This window comes from Halichoerus grypus, chromosome 14 (assembly GCF_964656455.1).
Source record: "Halichoerus grypus chromosome 14, mHalGry1.hap1.1, whole genome shotgun sequence".
In the NCBI taxonomy this organism is placed as follows: domain Eukaryota; kingdom Metazoa; phylum Chordata; class Mammalia; order Carnivora; family Phocidae; genus Halichoerus; species Halichoerus grypus.
Window position 1 is genome coordinate 2,131,873 of NC_135725.1, and position 10,632 is coordinate 2,142,504.

Below are 10,632 nucleotides of genomic sequence, written 5' to 3' on the forward strand. Positions count from 1 at the left end.
ACTCTCTCTCTCTCAAATGAATAAAATCTTTAGAAAAAAATTTTTTTTTAAGTAAATACAAAAAGTTTTGGTACCTTCTTTTTAGTTCCCGAGAACACATCTTTTGCATTCTTCTGTGAACAGTTCTGCTTTTAACACAAAGATCGCCTCAGGGAAAAGACAAAAGCTACACATGACTTTCTCTGATCTCAGGTCAGGACAATTAGAATTAATTGTAAAATTTGGGGGGGGGGAGTGTTACCTGTATAATTTTCTAAAATCTCAACACATTTGGGTCAAAGAAAAAATTATGATACCTGATAGCAATAGCACCAATACTAAAGCTAAAGCATTGCTTAGAAAGATTCATAGTCAAGTATTATTTTTAAAAAGCAAAAAATAATGAAAAATAGTTTAAGCATTCAACTCTAGATGTTAGAAAAAGAACAATATTTTTAAACTAAAGAAACAAGGGAGCACCTGGCTGGCTTTGGTAGAATGTGCGACTCTTGATCTCAAGGTTGTGAATTCCAGTCCCATATTGGGTATAGAGGATTACTTAAAAATAAAATCTTTAAAAAAAAATTAAAACAAAAAAAACTAGAAGGAATAAATTAATACATATAGAAAAGAGAAAATGGTAAAACTAATAAATCTAATATCAGCTAAGATATATAAAAGAATACTAGTAAATAAAATAGATAATTCTAAAAATGAAAAGCCCCATCTTTCCCTCCTGCTGTAGGGAAAAGCCTCAGTTCTGGGTCCTGGGCGTTTGTGCTCTGGGGACCTCCTGACTCTCACACAGAACACTTCACTTCTCACACTGCCAGTCATCAGATGTGTGGAAGTTGCCCCACACCAACAAGCAATTCTCAGACACCAGCAGGGTGTCCTGCAACTCAACTCAGTTCTGTCACCATCTACCTGGAGACAGCATCAGATCCTGAAGGCTAAGGGCTCAGTCCCACCAGACACCCCTCCCCCACCTCCAAGGCCAGAGCAGGTTCAGGGTGTCACCTGAGCTTCTGACCAACAGGATATAAATCAGAGGTTCCCACGATCCCCTCCTCGGGTTCCATTCATTTGCTAAAGGAGCTCACAGAACTCAGGGAAACACCTCCATTCACTGGCTTATTAAAGGCTATGATAAAGGATACAGATGAACAGCCAGATGAAGAGATGCATAGGGCGAGATCTGGGAGGGCCCTGAGCATGGGAGCCTCAGTGTTGTGCTCACCAGCCTGGGAACTCTCTGAACCCCGTTCCACTGGGATCTTATGTAGGCTTCCTGACATAGACGTCACGGATCCTAACTCCTTTTTTAGCCCTTTCCCCTTCTCAAGAGAATGGAAGGCAGGGCTGAAAATCCCAAGCCTCTGATCATGGTAACCAACCCAGGAGACACCCAGGAGCCCACCCAAAGTCACCTCATTAGAACCAAAGATGCTCCTACCACCCAGGAAATTGCAAGCATTTCAGGTGCCCTGCATCAGGAAACCCCAGTCAAAGACCAAACACTAGAACAGAAGATGCTCCTACTAGTCTTACCACTTAGGAAGTTACAAGGGTTTAGGAACTCTGGGCCAGGAACCAGGGGCAGAGACCAGTATATATTTTCCATTATCTTTCAGTTTCCTAGGAAAAAAAAAAGGAAACTATTTAGAAAATATGAACTATTCGAGTGTCAAGAAATAATGAGATAATGGTTTCAAAGGGCTCTCCCATGGGGAGGAAAGGGCACAGACAGTTCACAAGTGAAGTCTACAGACCTAAGAACGAACAGATAAACCCAAGATATGTAAATGGTTCCCCAAGCATGGGGGTTGGAAAGGAAACATTTTAATGTTTTTATGTAGTCAGCATACTGCAGACACCGAAACCTGAGGTGGATGGCACCAAGAACTATCACAGGCGATCTCAAGTGCAATTACTAATGCAGAAATCCAAAGTAAAACACTAGCAAATGGAATCAAGCAGCACTTGATATCATCATCAACTGTTTTCAAAACCGGAACGCAAGGATGACTCAATATTGGAAAACCTATTAACAAAATTAATCAAATGTATGGATAAAATTGGAAAAACTTGATCATCTCCATAGATGTTGGAATGAGATTTGATAAAATTTCAAAATCTATTCCTTAAAACCCTTTAATAAAACATGGAAAGAAGAATTTACCTAAAACCCAATACCATAGTCAATGGAGAAATACCGACAGCTTGTTAATAAGGTAGAAAGAAGCCAAGGATGTCCACCATATTTCAACATTGTCCTGAAATATTTGAATATGAAAGAATTCTCAGCATGGAGGATAGGAGATACAGATTTAAGATAGCAGTTAAATGAGAACCTTAATGCCCCAAATCTGAACTATAAATAGAAACTAGTGATTTATATTTTTTAAGGAACAAGAACAATTAAACTTATCTCCTAGATCTGTCCACTGATAAATGTGGAAGCAAAGACCAATCCAGAAGTGAGGAGCTCCCCTAGCCCCCAGGGGTGCACTCTATCACACAGTGCGTCTCTATCACTATTTCTCACTTCGATGAACCAGGGCTCCTTGCGGAGAGCAGATCCCTGGTCAGGGGTGGGATGACCTCAAACATCTTGTCACACCAGATAGCAAAGAAGGGAGGGTGTGTCAAAAGGATTCAGAAGCCAACCTGAGGAAGGTCTCACTGGCCAAGAAGAGGGCAATCTGATCATCAATAACACAGCAGATTGAAGCACACCAAACCCATTTAAGCACATTGGTTCATAATAATGCTAAATAATACTAAACACACTGAACATCACCCCACACCCCAAAAAGAGAAGAAATACAGAAAGCACATGGGTTACCTCTGGAAGATGCTAAGGGGAAAAAAATCAGACTTTCAAGCTATTATCTCACCTTTTCTTTATAAACTGTAGTAGATGAGAAGCTGGTATTCCAGCTAATAAATGAAGATAAAGGCTGGCAGAACGCCACTATTCTGCAATCCCTAATGAATTAAAAGAGAGATAACCAGAGATATTGGGCCTTCCATTGGAGGAACACAGCCCCTGTGAGACAAGCCTACCCAAATAAGCCAGAATCCGATTAAGTCCCTAGATCCTACTACTCATCTACTGGAAATAAAGAGTTGAGGAAGGTGTTGAACATGATCAAGAGAACTACAGACTGATCCCACTTATAAATATTAATGCAAAAGTCGTAGTTTTAGTTAACAGTTCATCAGCGCATTATAAAATCATAAACCATAGCCAAGTAAGGGATCAACTCATTCATTCGAGGATGGTTCAATATCAGGAAATCTACCAGTATAAATAATCATATTAAAAGTCAAAGAGAAAAACTGTATGATCATTTCAAAATTCATTCTTGATTGAAGTCATAAGTGCAATAGGAATGGAAGAATATATCAATTACTCAGTAAGAAATGTATGAATATATAGCACTTAATGGTGAAATATGATATTAAAATAAGGCACATGTGTATGCACTATCTCCATTATGTAATATTTTATTATTATTAATAATTATTAGACAAAAAAGAAATAAAATGTAATTATAGGAAAAGAAGAAAAATATTATTATTTATAGATAATAGGATTATATGCCTGGAAACCTAAAAGAATACAGATTTTATTATAAGGAAAAAGAAGTCAGCAAGATGGCTGGATCATCACTGTCATCGTAATGGTTAACGGTGTGCCAGGCACTGTGCTGAGTGTTTCTTACATAGGAACTTGTTTCATTGTCATAACAATTCTATCAAGTAGACACTGATATTAATCCCAGCTTAACAGAAGAGGAAACTGGGGCACAGAGAAGTTAATAATTTGCCCACAGGTAGTAAGTGGTGGAGCCAAAATACAGAATTGTTGATGTCCATATCTGCCAGCAATACCCACTTTTGAAAATGTCCCATTTATTATAAAAACCTAATTAAAAATACCTAGAAATGTGCTTATCAAGAAATAAAGACCTGTATGAATAAAACTTTAAAAGGAGGAAAGATGATGAAGAGCAGGGCAGTTGAATTTTTGGGAACCTCTAACCTGACTGGTTGTCTAAACCATTGGTCTCCAAAGTCATGTGTGAACCCCAGACCTCCCCATCGGGATGAGTGTTTATGTGCATCACTGTCACGATAAGGCAGTGGGCATGTCCGAAAAATAAAGAGGCTCCATAAGGAGAGCATTGCCCCTGCTTCACTCACTCACTTGCTTTCAGCTCATTGTAGCACATTAAAGTTTGCCTACATCCAAGTAAGTAAACATATGGGTTCTATTACTAAATTGGAAACCAATTTTATTGTAATGATATGGAGAACAACCAGGAAAGTCTTATGCCATTCATGGTAATTTTCAGATGATCTCATAATAAAATATTTATTTTTTAAAGATTTATTTATTTGAGAGACAGAGACAGAGGTGTACAAGCATGGGTGGGGGGAGGGGCAGAGGGAGAGAATCCCCAAGCAAAGTGCAGAGCCCAAGGGAGGGGGTAGTAGCTAGATCCCAGGACCCTGAGATCATGACCTGAGCTGAAACCAAGAGGCGGGTGCTCAATCGACTGAGCCACCCAAGCGCTACCCTCCCCCCACGTTTTTAAAGATTTATTTATTTTAGAGAGAAAGAATCATAGTAAAATATTTAAATGAGGTTTTTAGCTTAGACATTACAACACAAAGTCTAAAATGTTGCTAAATTTTTCAATGCCTAGAAGTATCCCTGAGCAGTGTCACCTACAAGATACTTTCAAAAATGATCAGGCATTATCTACTCCTCCTGGTAAATTTCAGGATTTAACACCAGGATAAAGATAACCTCCTTTTCCAAAGAAAAGTGTTGGGATGAGAGCACTTTTTGCTGCTATAATTTTGTGTTGTTGTGAGAATTCTTACAGCATGCTTAAAAATTGGGGAATGGAGTGTTTTTTAACTTGTTTTGAAATCCTCCAAAAGAAGAACCCACTTGATAAAAATATAAAAAGTAAAATATCTTCTAATTAATATGCAAAACCTCCTGACCCCTATCAGGAAAGATAAAACTGACTCCCTTAAAATCTTTCTAGAATGAGTGGAAATGCTTGAATTACTGGAGGCACAACCCAGGGAGGGCAGCCAGGGCCCCACATCCTCCACCTGGATTCATGGGTATTCCAGAGAATCCTTTTCACAAATGATGGAACTGAAAACCAAGTGTCAAAATAAATGGAATCTAGAGCCAGACCTCATATTTCTGCATCAAAAGCTGCAAACCAAATTTAAAAAAAAAGATGCACAATCGATCAAACTGCTCTATTATTTTTCTAGTAAGATATTTTTGTATCATTAAATAACATGAAAAAAATTTTTAAAGATTTTATTGATTTATTTGACACAGAGAGAGAGAGACAGCTAGAGAGGGAACACAAGCAGGGGGACTGGGAGAAGCAAGCTCTCAGCTGAGCAGGTAGCCCGATGCGGGGCTCGATCCCAGGACCCTGGGATCATGACCTGAGCCGAAGGCAGACGCTTAACGACTGAGCCACCCAGGCGCCCCAAATAACATTAAAATATTTTAAAATAGTGCTTATTTCACCTTCTATTTATCCTTTTCACTTCTATTTTTACATATAATATACACATTATATTAATGCAGTTCTAAATACTTTAAAGATAAATATATATAAACCTACAATTAAGAGAAATAAATATATCGGGGCACATGCTAGCCCCCTTTTTTTAAGCGCCTAAGGTACGTGTTATAACTTGGAGACTCCTATATTGACTTTCCAAAATTGTAATTATTTGATCATTGAATAACTGCCTTTTGGGGCTACTTAGCATCCATGTGACTGATGTTCTTAAGTTTGCCCTGGTGAGACTTTAAAAAGTGCTGTTGGTTCACTTGATAAAAGCAAAGTGAGGTCTTAAACACACACAACACAGGCTGTGCTATTTGCATTTGATAACAGGAAAAAAAGATCTAACTGATCTAATGTCAGTTTTTCCAATTAAGATTCTTTTACATTCATATTTAATGATTTAAAAAAATCAATTTCTTAATAGTTTTTTTATTTTTATTTTTTTACTTATTACCAATATGGAAAATAACTGGGTTCCTATTTTCTCCATCTGACATTACTGTTATTATTATCATTATTATTTTAAAATTTTATTTATTTTAGAGAGAGAAAGCACACAAGCGGGCAGAGGTAGGGGGAGAGCAGAGGCAGAGGGAAAGAGAGAATCTCAAGTAGACTCCCTGCTGAGCACAGAGCCCAATGCGGGGCTTGATCTCATGAACCTGAGATCATGACCTGAGCTGAAATCACTAGTCAGACACTTAACCAACTGAGCCACCCATGTGCCCCCCCTACCCCGACATTACCGTTATCATTGTTGTCATTTACATTTGCCTCTTTGCCTTTGCAGTAGGGCAGTAAAATGGCAGCTCCCTAAAACACCAAGTTTCCAATTTCTCTGTCAGAAGTTACTATTCACCAGCAGGAGAGCAACAACAGGTCAATCACATAATCAGTAATAACCTTCTGTGAAGGAACAGTTTAAATCATGGCTCTGCACCTCCGCTGCATGTTACAATCACTGGGGGTCTTCAGGAAGCTCTGAGGCCCCAGGCCACCCCACCCCTGGGGGTCTGAGGTCACTGGTGTGGGAATTAGCCTTTTGGGGTCCTCAGCTAAAGGGATAGGAGCCATCGCCCAAGAGCCTGGTCATTGCTGCTGGGGTCGTGGAAGCACAAGCTGCAATGGCCTAAGGCCAAAACATGTCTTTCTGTGTGGAGCTGAAGCCCCACCCCTGCCACTGGCTTGGGGTCCCTGGCACCGGGTGACACTTCTACCACCATTTTCAGTTGTTATTTTTTATTTTGATGCTAAGCTCTTCTCAGAGTTTACAACAGTTGTGCAGTTTTTGCCTTTAAAAAAATAAAGTGGTCAAAATATCATGAGATGCTTCCAGAAGGCAGAAGTCATAAAAATGGAATTGTACATGAGACACACAGAGATCCTTGTCAATGGAAAAAGAACAAAAGATCTATTACCTCCATCTCCCTAAAAATAGTAAGCAGTGAAGACTTTGGAAATCAGATAGAAGCAAAAAGGAAAACCTGGCCAGGGAGCACAGGTGCCTTGAATCATGTTAATTTTGGAAGAGAAATGAGCAGGATTGCAAGAAGGCGCAAAAGGGAGTCGAGAAGGTGCCAGCTGTGATTGACCACTTTTACGTTTGTAGCTAATAAAGCAAACGCTTTACAAGACAGTCACATCTTGAAGTCTCATAATCGGACATTCCTTTAAGCTGGCCTTGCAGAACGGGGTGCTGCTGCTACCGGTCCGGGCAGCACACACGTGGAAGCACTGAGCTAGAGTCTTGCAACAGTCCCGGGGAGAGCGTTACGGAACCTGGACTGGATCGCCGGGGGGAAGAACCAAGCGGCACCCGGACATCTTGGAGGACAGCAGGTTTATTTAACGCCTGCGGGCTCAGGGGAGGGTGAGCTCCACAGCTCTGAGCCCCGAGCACCAACAAACGGGGCAATTTATACCCTTCTACTTCCGCCTACTTGGCACTTTTGGCGCGTGCGCAAAGCGGGGCAGGGAGAAGAACCGGATTGGTGCCGCGGGAAGCAGAGCGGGGAGGAGAACCCGGAAGAGCCCCGGGGCAAGGACGGGGCCTCTCTCGCTGCTCGGGAGGCCAGCCCAGGACACAGATGTTCCTGGTCAAGAGAAGAGGAGTCCAAAGAAGGCCATGGTGACAGAGCGGGGACACACGGCTGCGTGATGGAGCGGAGACTGGGGAGCTGGCCCCCAGGGCTGCGGCTGGAAATGCCCAGAGCGGGGACCCCGGACGCACAGAGGAGGTCTGGGGACAAGACAGGCGTCCCGCTCGGGGCCTACGGGGTGCAGGCGCTAGCGCGGCGCTCAGGCGGCGGCCTGCGCACCGGGACTGGAGTGTGCGCGACATCCGCGGACGGGAGGCTGGGGGCCGGCCCGGGAGGGCGAGCGGCCCCCGCAAGGCGCGCCCCGAGGGCCGGGGGAAGGCCAGCGCTGCCCCGGAGCCAGCGGGCGCGGGACGGAGCGGCACGGCCGCGGCGCCCGCAGGAACGCGACGCCAGGACGGGATGCGGCCCCTGCAGACGGGCTCCGGGGCTCGGGGCCGCCCACGCAGGGAGGCGCGCGAGCCAGGTCGCGGGCTGGGTGAGCCCGGAGGGAGCGCTCTCCCAGGGCGACGCGGACCAGCTCCCCTGACTCCGCGGGAGCATGACGCCCTCGTGCCCACCGCCCGCCGGGAAGAGGCTGCCGGGGAGGCCGTCCCGCTCCATCCACAGGGCGCGGCTGCCGCCGGGGTCCCCGGGGCTGGGCCTGGACACACGGGACCGGGAGGGGCCCCGGGCGAGGCGGGAGCACGTGCGGGAGCACGCCGGCCGGGGACACAGAGGGACGCGGGCAGGGTGTACCCGAGCACGGGGAAGGGGGCGGCCGGGTGGGCGAGCACCCTAAGACTGGGGACGGTGAGTGACATTACCTCATCCTCCCGGAGAAGGGCCGGACTGCAGCCCGTGACGTCAGAGAGGCTCCGTGTGGAGAATCCAGGAGGAGAGACGGGGGGGTGGGGGGGCGGGGCGGACAGAATGTGCGAGCTGCGGGGGAGAGGCCGTGCCTCCAGGAGCAGCGCGCTGAGGCTCAGGGCGGCCTCCGGGTGTCTCAGGAGCGCATGCGCGGGGAGCACGTGCCGCGGAGCACGTGGAGCACGTAGAGCACGTAGAGCCGTGTGCAGACAGGAGGGACCCGGGGCAGGGGAGAGGCGGCTGCGGTGCCGAGGCGCTGGGGTGGGTCGGGGTTCGGATATAGGACCGGGCCGGGGCCTGCCTTCGGCCTGTCCCCACGGGAGGGCGCGTGGTGGGGCAGCGGGGGCTGCTGGGCACGAGAGCGGGCTCAGGCTGTGTCGGGGCTCTCGGTCCGTGATGGCACGTCCCTCACGTCCGCAGGAGCTCCCGCCGGAGAAGTAGAGGAGTGACGCTGCTTGGAGTGTGGAGAGTCCTGTGCGCAGCCGCCGGGCCGCTGGGACACTTGCAGAACCAGGGCAGCCCGCTGCGGGGACGGGCGGAGGCGTCCTTCCCGCACCTGTACAGCAGCCACCGCCCAGCGGTCGGCGAGCCCGCCCCCGGGAGCCCACGGAGCGCCAGCAGCGTCCCCGCACGCGGGGTGTGAGGAAGCCGGCAGGTCGCTAGCACTCTTGCCCACTTGTCCCTGCGGTGCTTGCTTACAGCTCGCAGACATGAGGGGCCGGCAGCCGTGGTGGCGGCCGGCGGGGTGCCCTGCAGAGCCCGCTCTCCGCCGTCGGGGCCGCGACGCACCTCAGAGGCCTCGGGCGCACTTTCGTTTTGGCTGTGGCGCTGAAGACGTGTCTGCCCCTCGCCGCCGGACCGTGTTTCCAGCCAGAACGGGAGGGACAGCGGCAGCAGGACCACGAAGACGCGCAAACACTACTGCGCGTGGCTGCGAGTCCCCGCCGCCCCGGTGGCCACAGCCGAGGGCCGACGGGGGTGATCACACCCTAGCCGTGTGTGGGAGTGAGTGAGAAGGGGGTGCGGTGGGCAGGGGGAGGCGGGGGGCCGCGGACGCCCACCAGCCGGCTCGGGGGCTCTGGGACCGGGCGCCCGGAAGTCCCACGTGTGCAGAAGTGCCGCGGCGTGCGAGACCAGAGGCCAGGGCACAACCAGGCCCCCAGCCCCGGGTGGTGGGGGTGTGTCTTCACGGCAGCTACACTGTGACCACGGAAAGTGACCAGACCTCGGACAAGTAAGCCCGTGAGGGTGTTTCAGTAGCCCGTGGTCCCGAGGCCACAGGCTTCCCCGTCAGTCCTCAGCGAGACCGCCCGTGACACCCTGAGTGGCCACCCATTCGGGCCCGCTCGCTCCAGAGAGCTGCTTCTCTCCTTTCTGCTCTCACCTTCACTTGATAAACTTTCACTTCACTTCACCCTTTTGTGTCCGCGAGATTCATCCTTCGGCTCCGTGAGACCAGAACCCCGCAGCGCTGTAACAGCGGAGCTCGGTGCGCACCAGGTCTGACTCACCAGCGGGGCCTGGAGCTGCTCGCAAACGCAAGGCCTGGGCCCTCGAGGCTGGAGGAAGGTGCAGGAGGGAAGCAGGAAAGTCCGTGTGACATTTGCCAGGCCCCCCAGAGCTGCGTTTGCGCCAGAGGGAAGCCACGCACCCTCCCTTGGTGGTAGGTCGTTGCCAGAAGACTGAAATCATTTCCCAAGCCAGGCCCGGCCTGGAGACTTACTTTAATGGGTTGAATGTGGAAGAGATGACGTGGTGCCAAGTCTGGGCTCAGGGCCTGAGCCTCCTTTAGTGTCTGCTCACTCACTCTCTGGGAACCCCGCCGGGCTGCCCCTGGATCAGGGCGATAGAGGCTGCCCCCGCCCCACCACAGCCTGCCAGCCCTCAGAACAAACCAGCTCCAACCGCAGATTCACGAGCGAGCTGGACAAACTGCCCAGCGGAGCCTGTCCTAGACTGCTGACCCTTAGGATCTTAGGCTAAATTAACGGTTCTGTTTCTTTAAAACCACTATGTTTTGGGGTGGTTTTTCTCCCCCCCCCCTTTTTTTAATGCAGCAAAAGTTGACAGATTCACCTCCGTGG

General features: G+C 48.4%; 1 long non-coding RNA gene across 4 annotated transcripts in view; it reads right to left on the reverse strand.

Annotated features, from left to right (window-relative positions):
• LOC118519977 (uncharacterized) overlaps positions 1-8,777 on the reverse strand; it is a 66,967-nt gene extending 58,190 nt beyond the window's left edge. For 2 of the 4 annotated variants that reach the window (XR_004909459.2, XR_013443679.1), the window contains exons 1-2: positions 8,506-8,777; positions 1,531-1,617 (exon numbers count right to left, since the gene is read on the reverse strand). This is a non-coding gene — a long non-coding RNA (uncharacterized LOC118519977). The remainder of the gene's footprint in view (positions 1-1,530; positions 1,618-8,505) is intronic. The other 2 variants (XR_013443678.1, XR_013443677.1) reach the window with 1 other exon arrangement.
• Positions 8,778-10,632: the final 1,855 nt, after the last annotated feature.